Here is a 15,863-nt window from a genome sequence, read left to right on the forward strand (position 1 = left end):
TTGCCTTTATTAGCCGAGGCATAGAATACAAGGGCAGGGAAGTTAAGCTGGAACTGTATAAAAGGCTGGTTAGGCTACAGCTGGAGTACTTGCATGATGTTCTGGTCACCACATTATAGGAAGGATGTGATTGCACTGGTGAGGGTGCAGAGGAGATTTACCAGGATGCTGCCTGGGCTGGAGGGTCTGAGCTGTGAGGAAAGATTGGATAGGCTGGGGTTGTTTTGTTTGGTGCATCAAATGTTGAGAGGGGACCTGATAGAGGTGTATTAGATTATGAGGGGCATCATTAGGATGGATAGGAAGGCACTTTTTCCATTAGAATAGGAGTCACTAACCAGGGGGCATAGATTTAAGGTAAGAGGTAAAAGGCTAAGAGGGGAGTTGAAGAGAATTTTTTTCACCCAGAGGGTTTTGGGAGTCTGGAATTCACTGCTTGAAAGGGTGGTTGAGTCAGAATCTCTTTGTAATATTTAAGAAGTATTTAGATATTCACTTGCGCTGCCATAGCTTCCAGGGCTATGAGCCAAGTGCTGGAAAATGGATTAGTGTCGTCAGATCCTGGTTGACCAGCGTGAACACTTTCTGTGCTGTAAACTATGAGGACTACACTCTTGGTGTGGCCAAAAGCAGCCAAAGCCAACTAACCTCTTAAAGGCCAGACAGTTGCAAAACTGTATAGATGGACTTAGTGGAGCATGTAAATGTCATCTCCCTGGTCTGCCATAACTTGGAGTAAATTGACAAGAAGTTCAGTGACCTTAGGAGAAGTACCAACACAACCACTCAAACTTACATACAGATAATTATTCTTCATCTACAGAAAATTGCTCCCAAAATGTTAATATTTCTCCCTTAAAGTCTCCGGATGAAGTAGTATGCAGGGCACATTACTCCGTTTCATAGCAATGAAGTGACTTACCCACTGATATGATGGTCCTAGTTAATTTTGGCTGTAGGTCTATGCAGAAGGGTGGTGGGGTTAATGGTGCTGGAAAATGGACCCAGACTCAGTTCTGTCCACCTAACTTTGCAAAGCAACATTTCTGTTGTCGAGGTCACTTATAACTTCATATTTTTCAGATTTTCTCCACATCCACTTCACAAAATCACAGGAACACATAATCTTAACAGCACAGAAGGAAGCCATTGGGCCCATCATGCCTGCACCGGCTCTCCAAATGAGCATCATGACCGAGTGTCATTGCCCAGCCTTTTCCCCGTACCACTGCATATTGTTTCTCTTCAAATAATCATCTAACGGCCACTTGAATACCTCCACCAAACTTCCAGGCAATGCATTCCCAGACCCAAACCACTCATTGTGTGAAAAAGATTTTTCTCACGTCACATTTGGTTCTTTTGCAAATTGCTTTAAATCTGTGCCCTCTCCTTCTCGATCCTTTCACCAGTATTGACTTGCGTTACGATTATGGGATACTGGCTGCCCTCTGCCATCCTGCAGGTGCTGAGTAATACAGATCAGGATAGTGCCAGAATCCACTTGGTTTTTGGTTATTTCCTTTTCTTTGTGTCATCAGTAAGCATCGCTGCCGACATTGACAGAGATTTGATTGATTATAAACTGTTGAATACCAGGAAATAACAGAATGAGATTATATTTCATTATTTAAAATTAACTACAGCAGAGGTGAAATTGAAACTGAGCAACGAGGTTTGATTAATTACTGCCCTGATAATTAAATAATCAATTAACTCATTACACATTTGAAAATGGGTAATGACCTACAGGCAAAGAGAGCACCTTGGAGGAGGTAAATATTCATTATTTTTTATAATTATTCAAAGGAGCAGCATCCCATAATATGCTATGAGAGTAATTTGAAATGACACATGAAACATAATTCAGCAGCGCCATTCTTATCTTGCCATCTGCTTCAGTTCAGTGAAATTTTAATGTAAATCACACAGATAATCATATTACCGCACCAAATTTACCATATAGCCATTGGGGCAGTAACTGAGCAGCATCGCCATGGCCAGCTTCCTAATGCCAGTTAAGGATCTTTCTTCCTGCAGCAGCCAACTTAGTCTGACTTTTGCACTTTAATTCATCCTGCCATCACCAATTTATCGGATTTGAATATATGTAAAATAAGCTTTTAAACTAACACACAGGGCTGAATTTTACATTCTCAGAATGGGTGCACTGCCCACCCGCCGCCCCTCCACCCTACTCCGCCCCCATGTTGATGAAAATTTCATGGTGTTGACATTGCATTGGCAATTTGACTTCATCACACCAGCTTCCTTAGCTACAGAAGGCAAATGGCTGCCAAAATCAGTAGCCTGCCTGCCATTTTGAAACTACGAATTAACAAATAATTAGGCTTGTTAACAACCTAACCATCTGCAATTTTTCATTGCCTGCTGTATTTTTCAGGCACCGGAGGAAAAAGAGTTTTGGAGTCTTTTACACCAGCTATAACGTGGCAACACAAGGGCGGTAGAAAAGGGTTGTCATCAGGCCACGGTTCTTTTTATTCATTCACAAGATGTGGGCTTTGCTGGCTGGGCCAACATTTATTGCCCATCCCTAGTATCTGCAGGTTCTACTGGGGAAGGTGATAGTGTCTCTGCTTTTTCATGACATTTTTTATCTTTATTGAGTTTGCAATACAAAATAAAGACTGATTCTGAGAGCAGGGGACCTTTACAATTCTAGCTGTGACTGACTTCCTGTTGGCGGCAGTACCCCTCTGCCACGTGACATCCATGCCTACAATGCCGATTGGCACAGAGCCGTCCCCTTTGCCCCTATAATTGGACTCCTTCCCACTGGATGGCCACTAATTGGCAGTCCAACACTTGATTAAACCAGAAGAAATGGCGAGGGCAGGAGCCAGTGGACCACTCAGTTTCTCACCTTGCTGAAAAATGTAAAATCCAGCCCATATACTTATAAATTTTTGTTGCAGGAATGTACATTCTAAAACAACCATCTTTTGCTGTACAAATTGCAGCTCACAATTTGACTGTCTCTTAGTTTGGCCATGAAGACACTCTAGAGAATGCAGGCAGTAGGCAGATTAAGGAGGATTGGCTGGGATGGAGGTTCGTGCTAGGGCAGGATGAGTGTGGGGGGAAAGGGTGCATTTTGCTGAGACCTCTGTCATTTCAGAGAACCTCAACCAGCAATGAAGCAGAGGAAATATCAATGTAATCAAGGAGTCAGCAGACAAAAAAAGGGAAAACTTAAAACTCATTAATTAATGAGAAAAAATTAATAACTAGCCAGTGTTGACTAGAAAGTTTATTCAATGTGTCTGTATATTTCCTTTGCTTTACTCATTCCTTCCATTCTCCAATATATTTGTCTCTCTCTTTTTCTCCCTTCATCTGTCTTCCCACTTCTACACACACACATTCAAGCATCCCTGCATCCGGACTCTCTTGTTCACACACCCTCGTTGGCTCTTGGCTCATCCTGTTTTATTGCTCTCACTCCCAACTTTTTCCATGCCCTGGCAGTAAAATACTCACTTTATGCTCTCTTTGTTCTGTAGGTTACTGTTTTTGGACATTAAATAAGAGTTAATCAATGATACAATTAGCAGAGTCATAATTACTTACACCTCATTTCTCAGTTTCCAAACGTCTGTTCAATTAAAAGAATGGGATGTATTCTAATTGTGGCATTTTCCAGTGAGCAGTTGTTGATGGATGGACAGACAGTGAGATCGACAGATGGGTAACGGCCATAAATATTAGAGTCATGGGAGTAATAGTTAAATAGCAGACATGCAGAAGCATTATAAATTAAACGATACAATTTTTGAGGTGGTGTAGAAACAGAGAGGTCTGCAGACTCTTGCTCACAAATCTTTGAAGGTGACAAGACCGGTTGATAAAACTGTTAAAAAAAAGCATACAAGCATATTATAAATAAAAGCACAGAGTACAAAAGCAAGGAATTCATGTTAAATATTCATAAGTCACTGGTTAGACGTCAGCACAAGCATGGTGGGATGAATTCTGTTCTATTATTCTATGATACAAGTAGCAGGTTCATGAAAATCGTTAAGTTGACAGCAAGAAACAGGGTCAAAGGAGGAGTGGGGTCAGATAAATGAGGCAACACCAGGACAGTATTACAAATGGAGAAAGGAGTGTGAAGATTGACAGGGCTATAGAAAAATGAGGCAACAAAATATGAATCACTAAAAATGCAAATTCATCAAAATTATGCCAAGATAGGTCAGATAAACATTCAAAACAAGAACTTTTAAAAAGATTAATTATAGAAAAAGTGATTCCAGTGGCTATATAAAAAAAAATGGCAGCTGACTCTTTTGTAGCCCTTCATACAAACTAAAGAAATGTGGTTCCTATAGAATCTGGACCAATAGTTGGAAATAATATGCACTGGATAATAGTAATCATGTTAGGGTTTTTTTGATTGATTGGTCACTATAATGTGTTCTTTTAACATCCCGTACATACGCAAGCATTAGAAGACAATGAAATTGCTCATTTGATATAGAACTACATAAATTCTTTGTAATTTTAGAAAATATTTTTCATAATTTTCTCCACTGCCAAAATCTCCTAAAACTACTCGCCCCCTGCTCAATCAACCACCACCGCCAACAAGAGAGAAGAGGTCATGGACATCTTGGTCACTAAGATTGAGATCATCCATTCAGTTGCCTCCTCTGCTTCCTCTTTCACTCCCATCAGGTCAAATAACCACAGGCTGCCAGCTAGCTTACCCTTGATCCCACATCTTTCTTTAGTTTATATTCTCATCCCTTTATGCTCCCCCCAAGTTTATGGGCAGAATTTTCAGTGCCCACTGGTGTTAGACGTGTTCAGCTGTATGAGCAGACAACATGGTGAGAAGGACAGAATCGATTTCACAACGTCATGAAACCAGTTTGCGATCATCCGCTCAGCCATCGATTCATCGATTGCGTTCCACGTTCCCCGCTATCAGGGTTGGGGAACCTCATTGTAGTACATCAGCATATCAACATAAGGCTAGCCCGCCAGAATCAACATGCCCCCCAGCTGTGTCTGCTCACAACGGATGACAGTCAAAGGGGTGGAGAGGAAGGTCCAGCTGTGCTTGGGAGAGGAAGATGTATCGGAGGTGGGGGAGGTCGGGGGGGGGGGGGGTGCGGTGGTGGTTGGGGTGGGAGAGGAAGGTCTAGGCTCAACTGGGAGAGGAAGAAATGTCATTAAGAGATAAGGTTGGGAGGGGTGGAATGAAGGTGTCAGGATGGGGTGGGTGAGGTTGGGGGGGGTAGAAATGAAGATATGGGGGGGATGGCTGCAAGGGAAGGGGGGGAGTATGGGGGAAGAAGGACTGTGGAGAGGGGAGGGAGTCTGAGGGGAGGAAGCAGTGCGGAGAAGGGTGAGAGTAAGGCTGGAGGAAGAAATAAGGGCAGGGGAAGGAGTAGGGAAGGGAGGAGGACTAAGGGTGGAGGAAGAATAAGGGTGTCTGAAAGAGTCAGGAAGGGGGAAGGGCTAAGCCAGGGTGGAGTCTGGTGGGGGGAAAGAACAAGGGGGGGGGGGGGTCTGGGGGTGGGGAAGGAGTTCCAAGGTGGGAAGGGTTCCAAGGGCGGGAAGGGGTCCAAAGGGGGGGATGTCCAGGTGAAGGTGCAAGAGAGGGCTCGGATGAGTCCATGACTGCCTCCTGGGGAGCAAATTGAGGGTGGGTGGGTATGGAACAAGGGAATGGTGAGAATGACAGAGGGTAGAGGGAGATGGTCAGGTGGGAGGGTGAGGGTTCGATGGTAGCAGTAGAAGGGAAGGCGAGGGTGGTTGGTGGGGACACAGAGGCAGACACAGACCCTGGTGGGGGGCGGGGGAAGGAGGAGGTTGGGGAGGTAATTGTGGATGTGGGTGGGATTTTCAGGAAGGAATAGAACGTGAATGTTCACCTGGAGATCCCTGAAGGGAAAGGTTTGTGGCTGGTAGATCATAGAGAGGAGGTGGGAGGTGATGCCGGTGCATCACAATGTTAAATAGTATGTCATAAATGATCAGCTGTCCTTTTTTACTAACAGGCAGCTTGATGTTTATTCTTGATCATGCACAACTTAGAATTATCAGAAAGCCAAGCATGATTTTCTTTTAAAAATTAAAAAAATAAAGTTCAGGATTAAGATCATCAGGTTTTAAGTTACAGCCCCAAAATGAGCATGACAGAAGCAGATTTGTTGCTGACATACAGCAGGCTGTGGATGGGGAAGGTAAGTGCAGTGTGATTACAGCCAAGCCCTGCATATTCAATGCACAATCTTCAATCTTGCTCATGTTTGTGTGCCAAAAGCAGGAGATGCAGTGATGGTGGAAAGGAAATGGGTATTTGTGGAAGGGGAAAAGGTGGGGGAGCTTATGAAAAACTGAATCAAGACCATGCTGCATAAAAGGAAAGTGAAACGACAGCTGTGGTGGGTGAGATGAGGTGCTGCAAGGGCATGTGATCATTAGGTGCACGGAGCTGCAGGTCAGCTCAGATGGACAACTGAAAGCGAACCTCAGAAGGCAAACATTGAAAATGCACAGGACATTGAGGAGAGTATGATACATGAAGGATCAGCGTGCGAGGGAGTATGCTTGCACGACGCTCTGAAAGACCTTGACCCCCACACACACACTTCTCCATCCAGGATCACTCGTTGGCCGACAGATCCCTCAGTGGTGACAGAGGATGAGGTTGAGGGGCTCACAGGCAAAGGGGACTCAGAGGAAGAGGACAGCTTCTGAGATTCCTGAGTGAACGACCCAGGGGCGTCCAGCTGCCACTCCTCCTCCCTTGAGGTGCCCAGGGCCCCTGGCCTGTCTCCTTGAGGGGAAGGTACACCCTGGAGGGATGTTGAGGTGCCCCGTTTCCTTCTCGTGTTGCCACTGCAGGAAGTCACCCATGGCTCCTCTGATGGAGTGCAGGTCTGCACATATTTCTGATTTCTGCTGGACCAGAATCTCCATGGCATCCACCATCCTCCTCATGGAAACCTCCACGTGCGCATATGTGGGCACACTTCAACAGAGAGCAGGCGGAGGCACTTGTCCGACTCGTGTGCCACTCTGCTGAGGGCTTCCAACAGCTCTGCATGATGTTTCCATGTCTTCTGCTGACTCTCCACAATGAGTTGGAAGGCCAAATCCAGAGGTTCATCATTTGACTCGGACCTCACAGATGCCGCTTCCCCAGCAGTGCTCCGAGTGCCGGGGAGCTCGGCTGAACTTGCCTCCTCCTGCTGCGGACACCTGTCCGTGTGGTGACCACCAGAATGTGTATCTGAGCCTGCCCTAGATCTAGTTCCCACTAAGGTGTGTGTCTCTGCACTGGTGGAGGGTGTGAGTAAGCACAGTGATGGGTCTTCCAGGATGCTTATTTCCAGCTCTTCAATGGAGGAGGAGTTGGCTGGCTGAGTTGCTTGCTAGAGTTTCCTGTGAACCAAAGTAGAGATCAGTAGTGCATATCAGCACAGTCAAAAGCAGGAGAAAGAGCACTTACATTTGCTTTGAGAGAGGGATGATGTGGTGCATGATCCTCATGAGGGTGTTCGCTGCCGACCTCAACGTCACCACAGGCACGTCCATGTCCTCATCAGTCAGCGCGAGGGCACATTCTTCAAAGTGAGTGAGGGGTCAAATGTGGGCCACACTACCCCCGGTGTGGGATCTCTCCCTGCTGATGTGAGCAGGCTCCCCCTGCATGGGAACAGATGGAGAGGGTGTGAGCAGGACAGACGGCACTGTGTGGAATGTTTGTGTGGTGAGCAGAGCAACAGGCGGAATGCGGGCATGAGCTCAAGAGGGTATGAGCCTGATGGAGATGTAAGGGTGTGTGTGAGAGTTAGTGGTGTTGTCCCTTGAGGAGTGGGATCCTTGTGGATGTGTGATGGGTTTCTGAATGTGTGAGTTAAGAGTGATGAGAAGAGTGAATTATCCTGGTGGAACGGATGAGACCATTCATCCTGTAGCGTCACTGGGAGACTGTCCTCTTTTGCAGGGCGTTGGTGCTGACCACCATTGCCACTGCCTCCCAGGTTGGATTGGTGATGCAGCTGCCCATCCTGTGGCCAGAGTGGGGGTGGAGGATATGACAGCGGGCCTCCACAGTATTCAGAAGGCGCTCGGGGGACATGTCCCTGAGGTGGTGGGGGCTGCAGTCTTTTTGCCTTTTGGGGCCATCCTGTGTTCTGTGCAGCAGCTGTGGGCTGGACGCACTGAGGGGTGTGCACATGGCGGCACTTTAAATATGGCGCCTGGTGTGCTGAAGCGGTGAGGTGATGGGTGATGAGTGAATGAGAGCCCTTCTGCCATCGGAACGTTGTGTTTCCCGGGAACACATAATTAATGCGGTGGCTTTGAGATGATGAGATGTGAGAACCCACCATGGTGGCCAGCAGGTAAAATGTCATTTTACCCGTCCATTACAGCGCTTAGGGCAAATCTGGGGCAATTCCGCCCTTTGTTTTCCATGAGACTATCCTTATGTTCCATTGACCTTGATTCAAACTAAACTGCTCAAATGATTCCCTCACTTCAGATACTGCCCCATCCTTGGTGATGTCTCATCACCAACTGTAATGTCGTCGCCAATTTTTTAACAGATTTTTGCTTCCCAAATCCTGACAGTATTTCCAAGGAACTCACTATATAACTCTTTCCAAATGTGTTTTCAATCCTACCAAAGTGCTTAACTGTCCCTTATCAAAGTAATAAATGGCAGCCTGTGTAAACGGGTCCATGGCAAACTTTCCCCCCTTACCTTCCTTGATCTTTCTGTAATGTTTGACACAGTCTCTCACATTATCTTTCTCCTCGTGCGATGAGTAACTCACCTTCTGACTCCCCAAAGCCTGTCCACCATCTACAAGGCACAAGTCAGGAGACTGATGAAATACTCCTCACTTGCCTGGATAAGTGCAGCTCCAACAACACTCAAGAATCTTGACACCATCCAGGACAAAGCAGCCCGCTCAATTGCCATCACATCCACAAACATTCACTCCCTCCACCACCGACACACAATAGCAGCAGTGTGTACACCATCTACAAGATGCACTGCAGAAATTCACCAAACCTCCTTAATCAGCACCGTCCAAACCCATGACCACTACCACCTAGAAGGACAAGGGCAGCAAATAGATGGGAACATCACCACCTGGAAGTTCCCCTCCAAGTCACTCACCATTCTGACTTGGAAATACATCTCCATTCCTTCACTGTCACTGGGTCAAAATCCTGGAACTCCCTTCCTAACAGCACTGTGGGTGTACCTACACCACATGGACAGCAGTGGTATGAGAAGGTAGCTCACCACCACCTTCTCAATGGCAACTAGGGATGGGCAATCAATGCCAGGCCAGCCAGCGAAGCCCGCATGCTGTGAATGAATTTAAAAAAAACCTTTCCTCCACAGGAAAGCACAGTGGGGCTGCACTATCCATGGAATCATAGCCAGAGGATTACCAATAATGACATTGCTTCCCACCCTTGCCCCTATATGTCCAAGAGTTCCACAAGGAACTGCCCTTTGTGCTTTTTTCTTCATCATCTACATGCTGCCACTTAGCGACAATGTCTTTGGGTCAGCTTCTACATGCATACTTATGACACTGTGCTCTACATCTTGATCAATTTTCCCCAGCCCAACACTTTCTCTTGCTGTCAGGCTGCTTATCCGGCATTCCGGCCAGAATTGTATAGCATTGTCGGGGCAGGGACGGGGCCGTAAAATGCGGCGAGCCATTCTAAACTCCATTGACTACGTCGGGACCCGTAAAATCCTGCTGATGTAAAACTCAGCCCCAGTCTTGACGAAGCTGCAAATTCCTCCAGGTGAAAATTTGAAAGAGTGCATTAATCTTCTTTATGCCCCACAAAATCTCTGCGCCCTAATGACTGCTTCAATTTCCCTCCCTGACTACTGTCACAGGGACAATTGAATTGTGCACAACCTGGTCTGAGTTTTCAATCATGTATAGGGTGGAATCTTATGCTGCTCCCAGGAACATGAAGCATGGCAGACGGGGGGCTTCAATTGTGAGGGAGGCCAAAAATCATCTTCCTGGTGGCGGGATGAAACTTGGAAGTTTGAAGGTGCATTGAGAGTCCCGACGGCAAGCATCGAGAAGCCCTTTTTCAGGCATCTGCATGTCATGCATACTTATTAAAAGGCAGTCTGGCCAGAACTAAGTGCACCTTTCCAATTGAGTTATCTGTGAGCAATGAATACATACCTTCACATTCATGACAACATATAAGTGGCATGCAGCAGGCAAGGTAGTCATTGCTGGAATTAGAGTGAGGAGCTGCTGCTTTTTCCTCTTTGGGGAACATTGTTCCATGACAGCTGATGACTGAGTTTGGGTGACAGCAGTCAAAAAGCAATGAGGCAGTGCTGTCTGAGGCAGGGAGAGAGGCTGCAGTCTAAGGGCACAGGACAGGGCTATCGAAAACAGGGAAGGAGGCAGTGAGAGGGAGAGAGAGGGAAAGAGGCAGGGAGGAAGGCTGTCCGAGGCAGCCAGGGAGGGTGGCAGGGAGGGAGGCTATCTGAGGCAGGAATGGAGGCAGAGAGGTAGGGAGGGAAAGGGCGAAGGGACAGGTGAAAGGGGGAAAAGCCGAGCATCATGGATGTGGTGTTCATGTTATAGCAGGTTGGTAGGGTGAGCCTTCTGGGCAGGACTAATCAACAATAGATGATTTTAAAGAACAGGTGCAGTGCTGTCAACGGTGAGGTCCTGGGGGTTGAACTGAGGATACTGGGTAGCAGACAGAACAGTCACAGTGAGATGGTGGAGTGGGATGCAGTATGGTGACAGGTCCAGGGTCATGGTTCGGTATCAGATGGTTTCATGGGGGGAATGGAGGGGGTTCATGGAATTGATCAGAACAGGTGGAGCGGGTAAAGGGAGGGAAGTCAAGGTCAGGGGGAACATGGGGACAGTAATGGGTTTAGGCTCAGAGGGGAAAGAAGGTGTGTGGAGGATGATGGTTATAGGGTCAAGGGTAATTGGGGAGGTACAAGGATAACAGAGTGGAGAGGAATGGTTAAAATCGGTGAGTCAAGAGTGATGGGTGGAAATGGGTGGGTGGCGGGGGGAGGGTGGAAGGTGATGGAGTGGGTCTGGAATGAGACACATACCATTTCTGAAAGTTCTCCTTGAAAATGCAGTTGCTCTGAAATTGCGATACTTCGAAGTGGGAGGAGGGTTGTTCGAGTTGGGTGGATTGAATTAATGATGAGCACAATTAGCTGACTAAAGGGACACCCTAATCATCATGAGTTAAAGAACCATGGTCAGGAATGTTCTCATCTCTATACTCCAAACTTAGTGGTATTGCTATCTGACCCATGAGTCTCATTCAACCAAGATCCCCAGCAAGGTCAGGGGGAGGAAGAGAGGATGCACTGAAGGACAGCTCCTGCTGACCAAAAGAGGAAGGAAAGGAAGGAGGGGAATAGGTAGCAGCCCTATGATCTCTCATTGGGGACAGAAGGAGGATATAGGACCATGCAGGTAACTTTGATGTCGGAAGACTGTAGATTCAGAATTATTGTGGAGAGCAAGGGTCATACTATAAAGATTATTCCCAAGGTCCTGAGGTTTGAGGGTAACTTTGGGTTCAATGATGCTAGAGGAAATACCAAGGATGATAGATGGCAAGTTGAGGGTTACAGCGGCCGGGGATGGGGGGGTGGGGGTGCAGGGGGTGTATCATTGTGCCAGGGGAGATGTCCTAAGTTCCCTAATGGCTGGTCATTGTTTTTAAGGAGGTGGGTAGAACTTATCTGAAGGTAAGGCTGATGGACTGAGGTTCAAGGGTGATGGAGAGAAGCTCAATAGTGATTGAGGGAGGGTGTACGGACATGGTTTCCATATCCAGGGTCATTGCTCCAGCACCCATGCACATGACTGCATCAACAATAAGTGCTCTGGGCAGTTATCCAGGATGGGAGGGGTGGGGCTGGGGTTTACCTGATGCTAAGCATAGAGCTTCCCATTGGGCAAAAAATACTCAGGACAGGAAGGGGCCAGATCTTTTCCTGCAATTTGTTCACAGATCACAGGTTTATAGGACAGAACTTTTCCCTCGTTGTGCAGGCCCGGGTTGCCGCGAAACTGACTGCCACCTGCCATCAGGATCAGGCCCTGACCACAATTTCATGTTGCTTCACCAATTAAGGCCCACCCAGCATGAAACACTGCTCTGCACTGGCCAGGAAGGGCTTGATGAGGGCCCTGATCGAGCATCTGAAAGGCTTTCTCTAACATAAAGTTTATCTGCTTCTTGTTGAAACTTGTCCAGTCCATCAAGACATTACACATGCCCCTGTTTGACTTGATGCCTTATACTTCATGGGGTCTGGTGTCAACATTGAGGACTCCCAGGGCAACTCCCTCCCGACTGTATACCATTGTGCCACCAAATCTACTGGGCCTGTCCTGCCGGTTGGAGAGGACATACCCAGGGAAAGGTGATGGTGTTGTCTGGGACACTATCTGTGAGATATGATTCTGTGGGTATGACTATGTCAGGCTGCTGTTTGACTAGTCTGTGGGATAGCTCTCCCAATTTTGGCACAGGTCCCCAGATGTTAGTGAGGAAGACTTTGCAGTGTCAAAGGGGCTGTGTTTCCTGTTGTCATTTCCGATGCCTAGGTTGATGCTGGGTGGTCCATCTGGTTTGACACAACTAAGTCACTTGATTTCAGAGGGCAGTTTAGAATCAACCATGTTGCTGTGCTCTGGAGTAACACAGGCCAGACCAGGTAGGACAGCAAATTTCCTTCCCTAAAGGGCATAAGTGAACCAGATGGGTTTTTACAACAATCAACAATGGTTTCATGGTCACTGTTACTGAAGCTAGCATTCAATTGCAAATTTTATCAATTGAATTTAAATTCCACCAGCTGTCATGGTGAACTTTGAACCCATGACCTCAGAGCGTTAGCTTGGGCCTTTGGATTACTATCCCAGAGACATTACCACTACACCACCAGGACCACTCCAACACCCACTCAGATGGTTAAAAAGAAGACTCCCACTCTTGCCTGCCTGCCCATGACAACCGCATTATGGCATAGGCGGTATAATATTTGAGGCAATTGGATAGTTAACAAACTCAATTCACTGTTAATGATTTTTTTAAATGGCTGGCAGGTTGCTGATTTTAGTGCCTGCTCGCATACCATCTTATTATGGGAAACCGGCGTGTTGCCATTGGGTTCGAATCCCAATGCCATCATACCGGACATTACACAGGGGCGGGACAGCGCCAGTCCTGATTTGCAAATGTAAAATCCTGCTTATTAATCTGTTTCTTTCTGCACAGGCACTGTCAGACCTGCTGAGTATTTCCAATATTTTCAAGTTTTATTCATTCAGCCAGCTACATATAACGAACAGATTGGCAGCAACCAAAGCTACCCCTTATTGACTGATAATGTGTGACTCAGCTTGTATCACACCTCTAATCCACTAAAACCTGAATGAACCTCAGAACTTTTAATTAGCCTAAATTGCACAGGTGATATAAAATGCTGTGATGGGAACTATGCACACTGGGAACTGATTTTTTCCTCAGTTGGGAGAGCTTAACAGTGATTTCACATGAAGAGTAAATACATTTTGGTGTATCTGTTGAACACTATGGGCTGGATTTTCACCTCAGGAGTGGGAAACAGAATTCAAGAATGTTTATAGGACTTGAACCCTTCACTTGGGGGTGGGAAACCATCACTCTTTGGGCTTTTTAGTTGGATGCCCTTTTAATTGGGCCAGAGACAGGTTCCCTGTCCAGGTTCTCAAAGCTTGAGGTCCAGTCGGGCCTCCCAGTTTAAGAGGAGCAGTAATCTGCAATGGAAGAGAGAGAGCACTTCAAATTGAATGAACGCTCTTGCAAACTTCTTTAAAAAATCAAATAAAAAACAGAAAACAACAGCCAGACCATCAATGTTGGGTTGGTGGGGATGGGATAGGAGAGATGCTGGGGGCAGTGGACTGGAGAGGGAAATTCTCCTCCATGATGGTCTTTTGCTGCACTCACACCCAGGTTGGCAGGGAGGTCTACCAACGCCAGCCTGATATAGGGTGCCACCTCTATGTAGTTAAACCACCCCTGTCAAATTGGAAAATTGGAAGCTGACTTCAAAATCCCAGTCAGCCTCCTTTAACTACCCTCAACAAGGCTCTTAATGAGAAAAAATGGTTGCTTGTCCCATGGGGGTGGATAGCCCTGCTGGTTCCCAAACCCATCTCCCTTGAAAATTGACTGGTGGGTGGAACGGTGTCTGGAAACTGAAAAGCCACACACCTCTGTTCCCGACTTCAGTGGGGCCCAAAATGTCTTCCCTGTGTGTGCATGTTTGTGTTGTGAGGCTTCTCATTCCTTATTATTAAACTATTGAATGCTACAATTTTAAGCTCAATTAAAGTATGTTGAATATTGCTGAGAAAAGAGACATGTCAAAGCTTTTCAGCTTGCACTCATCAGGACACTGCAAGAATACCAATGTAAGGGGAGAACAAATTGTGAAGTGTGCTGTGCACGCTGGGAACTGATTTCTTTGCCAGTTGTTGTTTTCCCCTTATATTGGCATTCTTGTGAAGTGTCCTGATGAGTGCAAGATGAAAAGCTTCAACATGTCTCTTTTTCCACCAGTACTCAAGTTCTGTACTGCCAAATGACTAAAGTATGTTGCTACACCTGTACAATTCAAGAATCTTTCTTTTCTCATGGGTTGTGGGCGTACTCACAAGGCCAGCATGTGTTGCCCATCCCTAATTGCCCTTGAACTGAATGGTTTTCTAGGCCATTTCAGAGGACAGTTAAGGCTCAACCACATTGCTGTGGATTCAGAGTCACATGTAGTTCAGACCAAACAAGGATGGCGGATTTCCTTCTCTAAAGGACATTAGTGAGCCAGATGGGTTTCTATGACAATCAATGATAGTTTCATGGTTAACATTACTGAGAATAGCTTTATAGTCCAGATTTATTAATTCAATTTAAATTCCAGCAACTGCTGTGGTGGGATTTGAACCCATGTCCCCAGGGAATTAGCCTGGGCTTCTGGATTACTCGTCATGTAACATTATCACGATATCACTCTGGGACAAGAACATCAAGAACATCATCACGATGCCCATTTTCAAGAATTCCTCCTGGATGTAAAACAGGCACCAGGAGTTTCAGTTATAGCGTGTCACCATCTATTTTTTTCAGTTTTCCACCTGTTGCATGCAGTCTTCTGTGTGAGCATTGTCCACACCTCATTTGTGCAGTGCAAAGATAAATCTCATGAATATTCTATCTCATATCATGAATAATACACGGCAGTTTGAATAACCTTCCTACCTGTGCTGGTAAGGTTTTACAGCATAAATTAATTTCTCAGTACTTCAAGTGAATAGTTTTTATTGTTCCATTCTGGATGCACCTGCCCACGGATTCAATTGTGGTATGAAAGATGTAGCACCATATTGGAGCAGGCAGCAATCCCTCAATCCTGGCTTGCACAAATATGTACTTTGCAATAAAAAGTTGGTTGGTTTTGGCCTGGATACACTCTCGTGTCAAGCAGTAAAGTATTTTGCACATTCTCAGCATTTGAGCAGCTAACCCATCAGTGGACATCAAGCGGGAGGTCAGAGGATAACACTATTGACATCACAGGATCTTGCATTTAGCATGCTGCCATCACCTGAAGCAGAGAAGAGTCCTGTCACTTGGAATAGATTTTGTGGAGCCAGGAATTCTCATGGCTCCCTGCGGGAGAGAAAAACAGGGGGGCAGAATGAGAAAGAAGAACAAGATAGAGAGGGATGAGAGGGTTGAGGAAGGGGTCATGCAATGGCAATATGGAGAAAAAGAGA

This window comes from Carcharodon carcharias, chromosome 1 (genome assembly GCF_017639515.1).
Source record: "Carcharodon carcharias isolate sCarCar2 chromosome 1, sCarCar2.pri, whole genome shotgun sequence".
Classification (NCBI taxonomy): Eukaryota; Metazoa; Chordata; class Chondrichthyes; order Lamniformes; family Lamnidae; genus Carcharodon; species Carcharodon carcharias.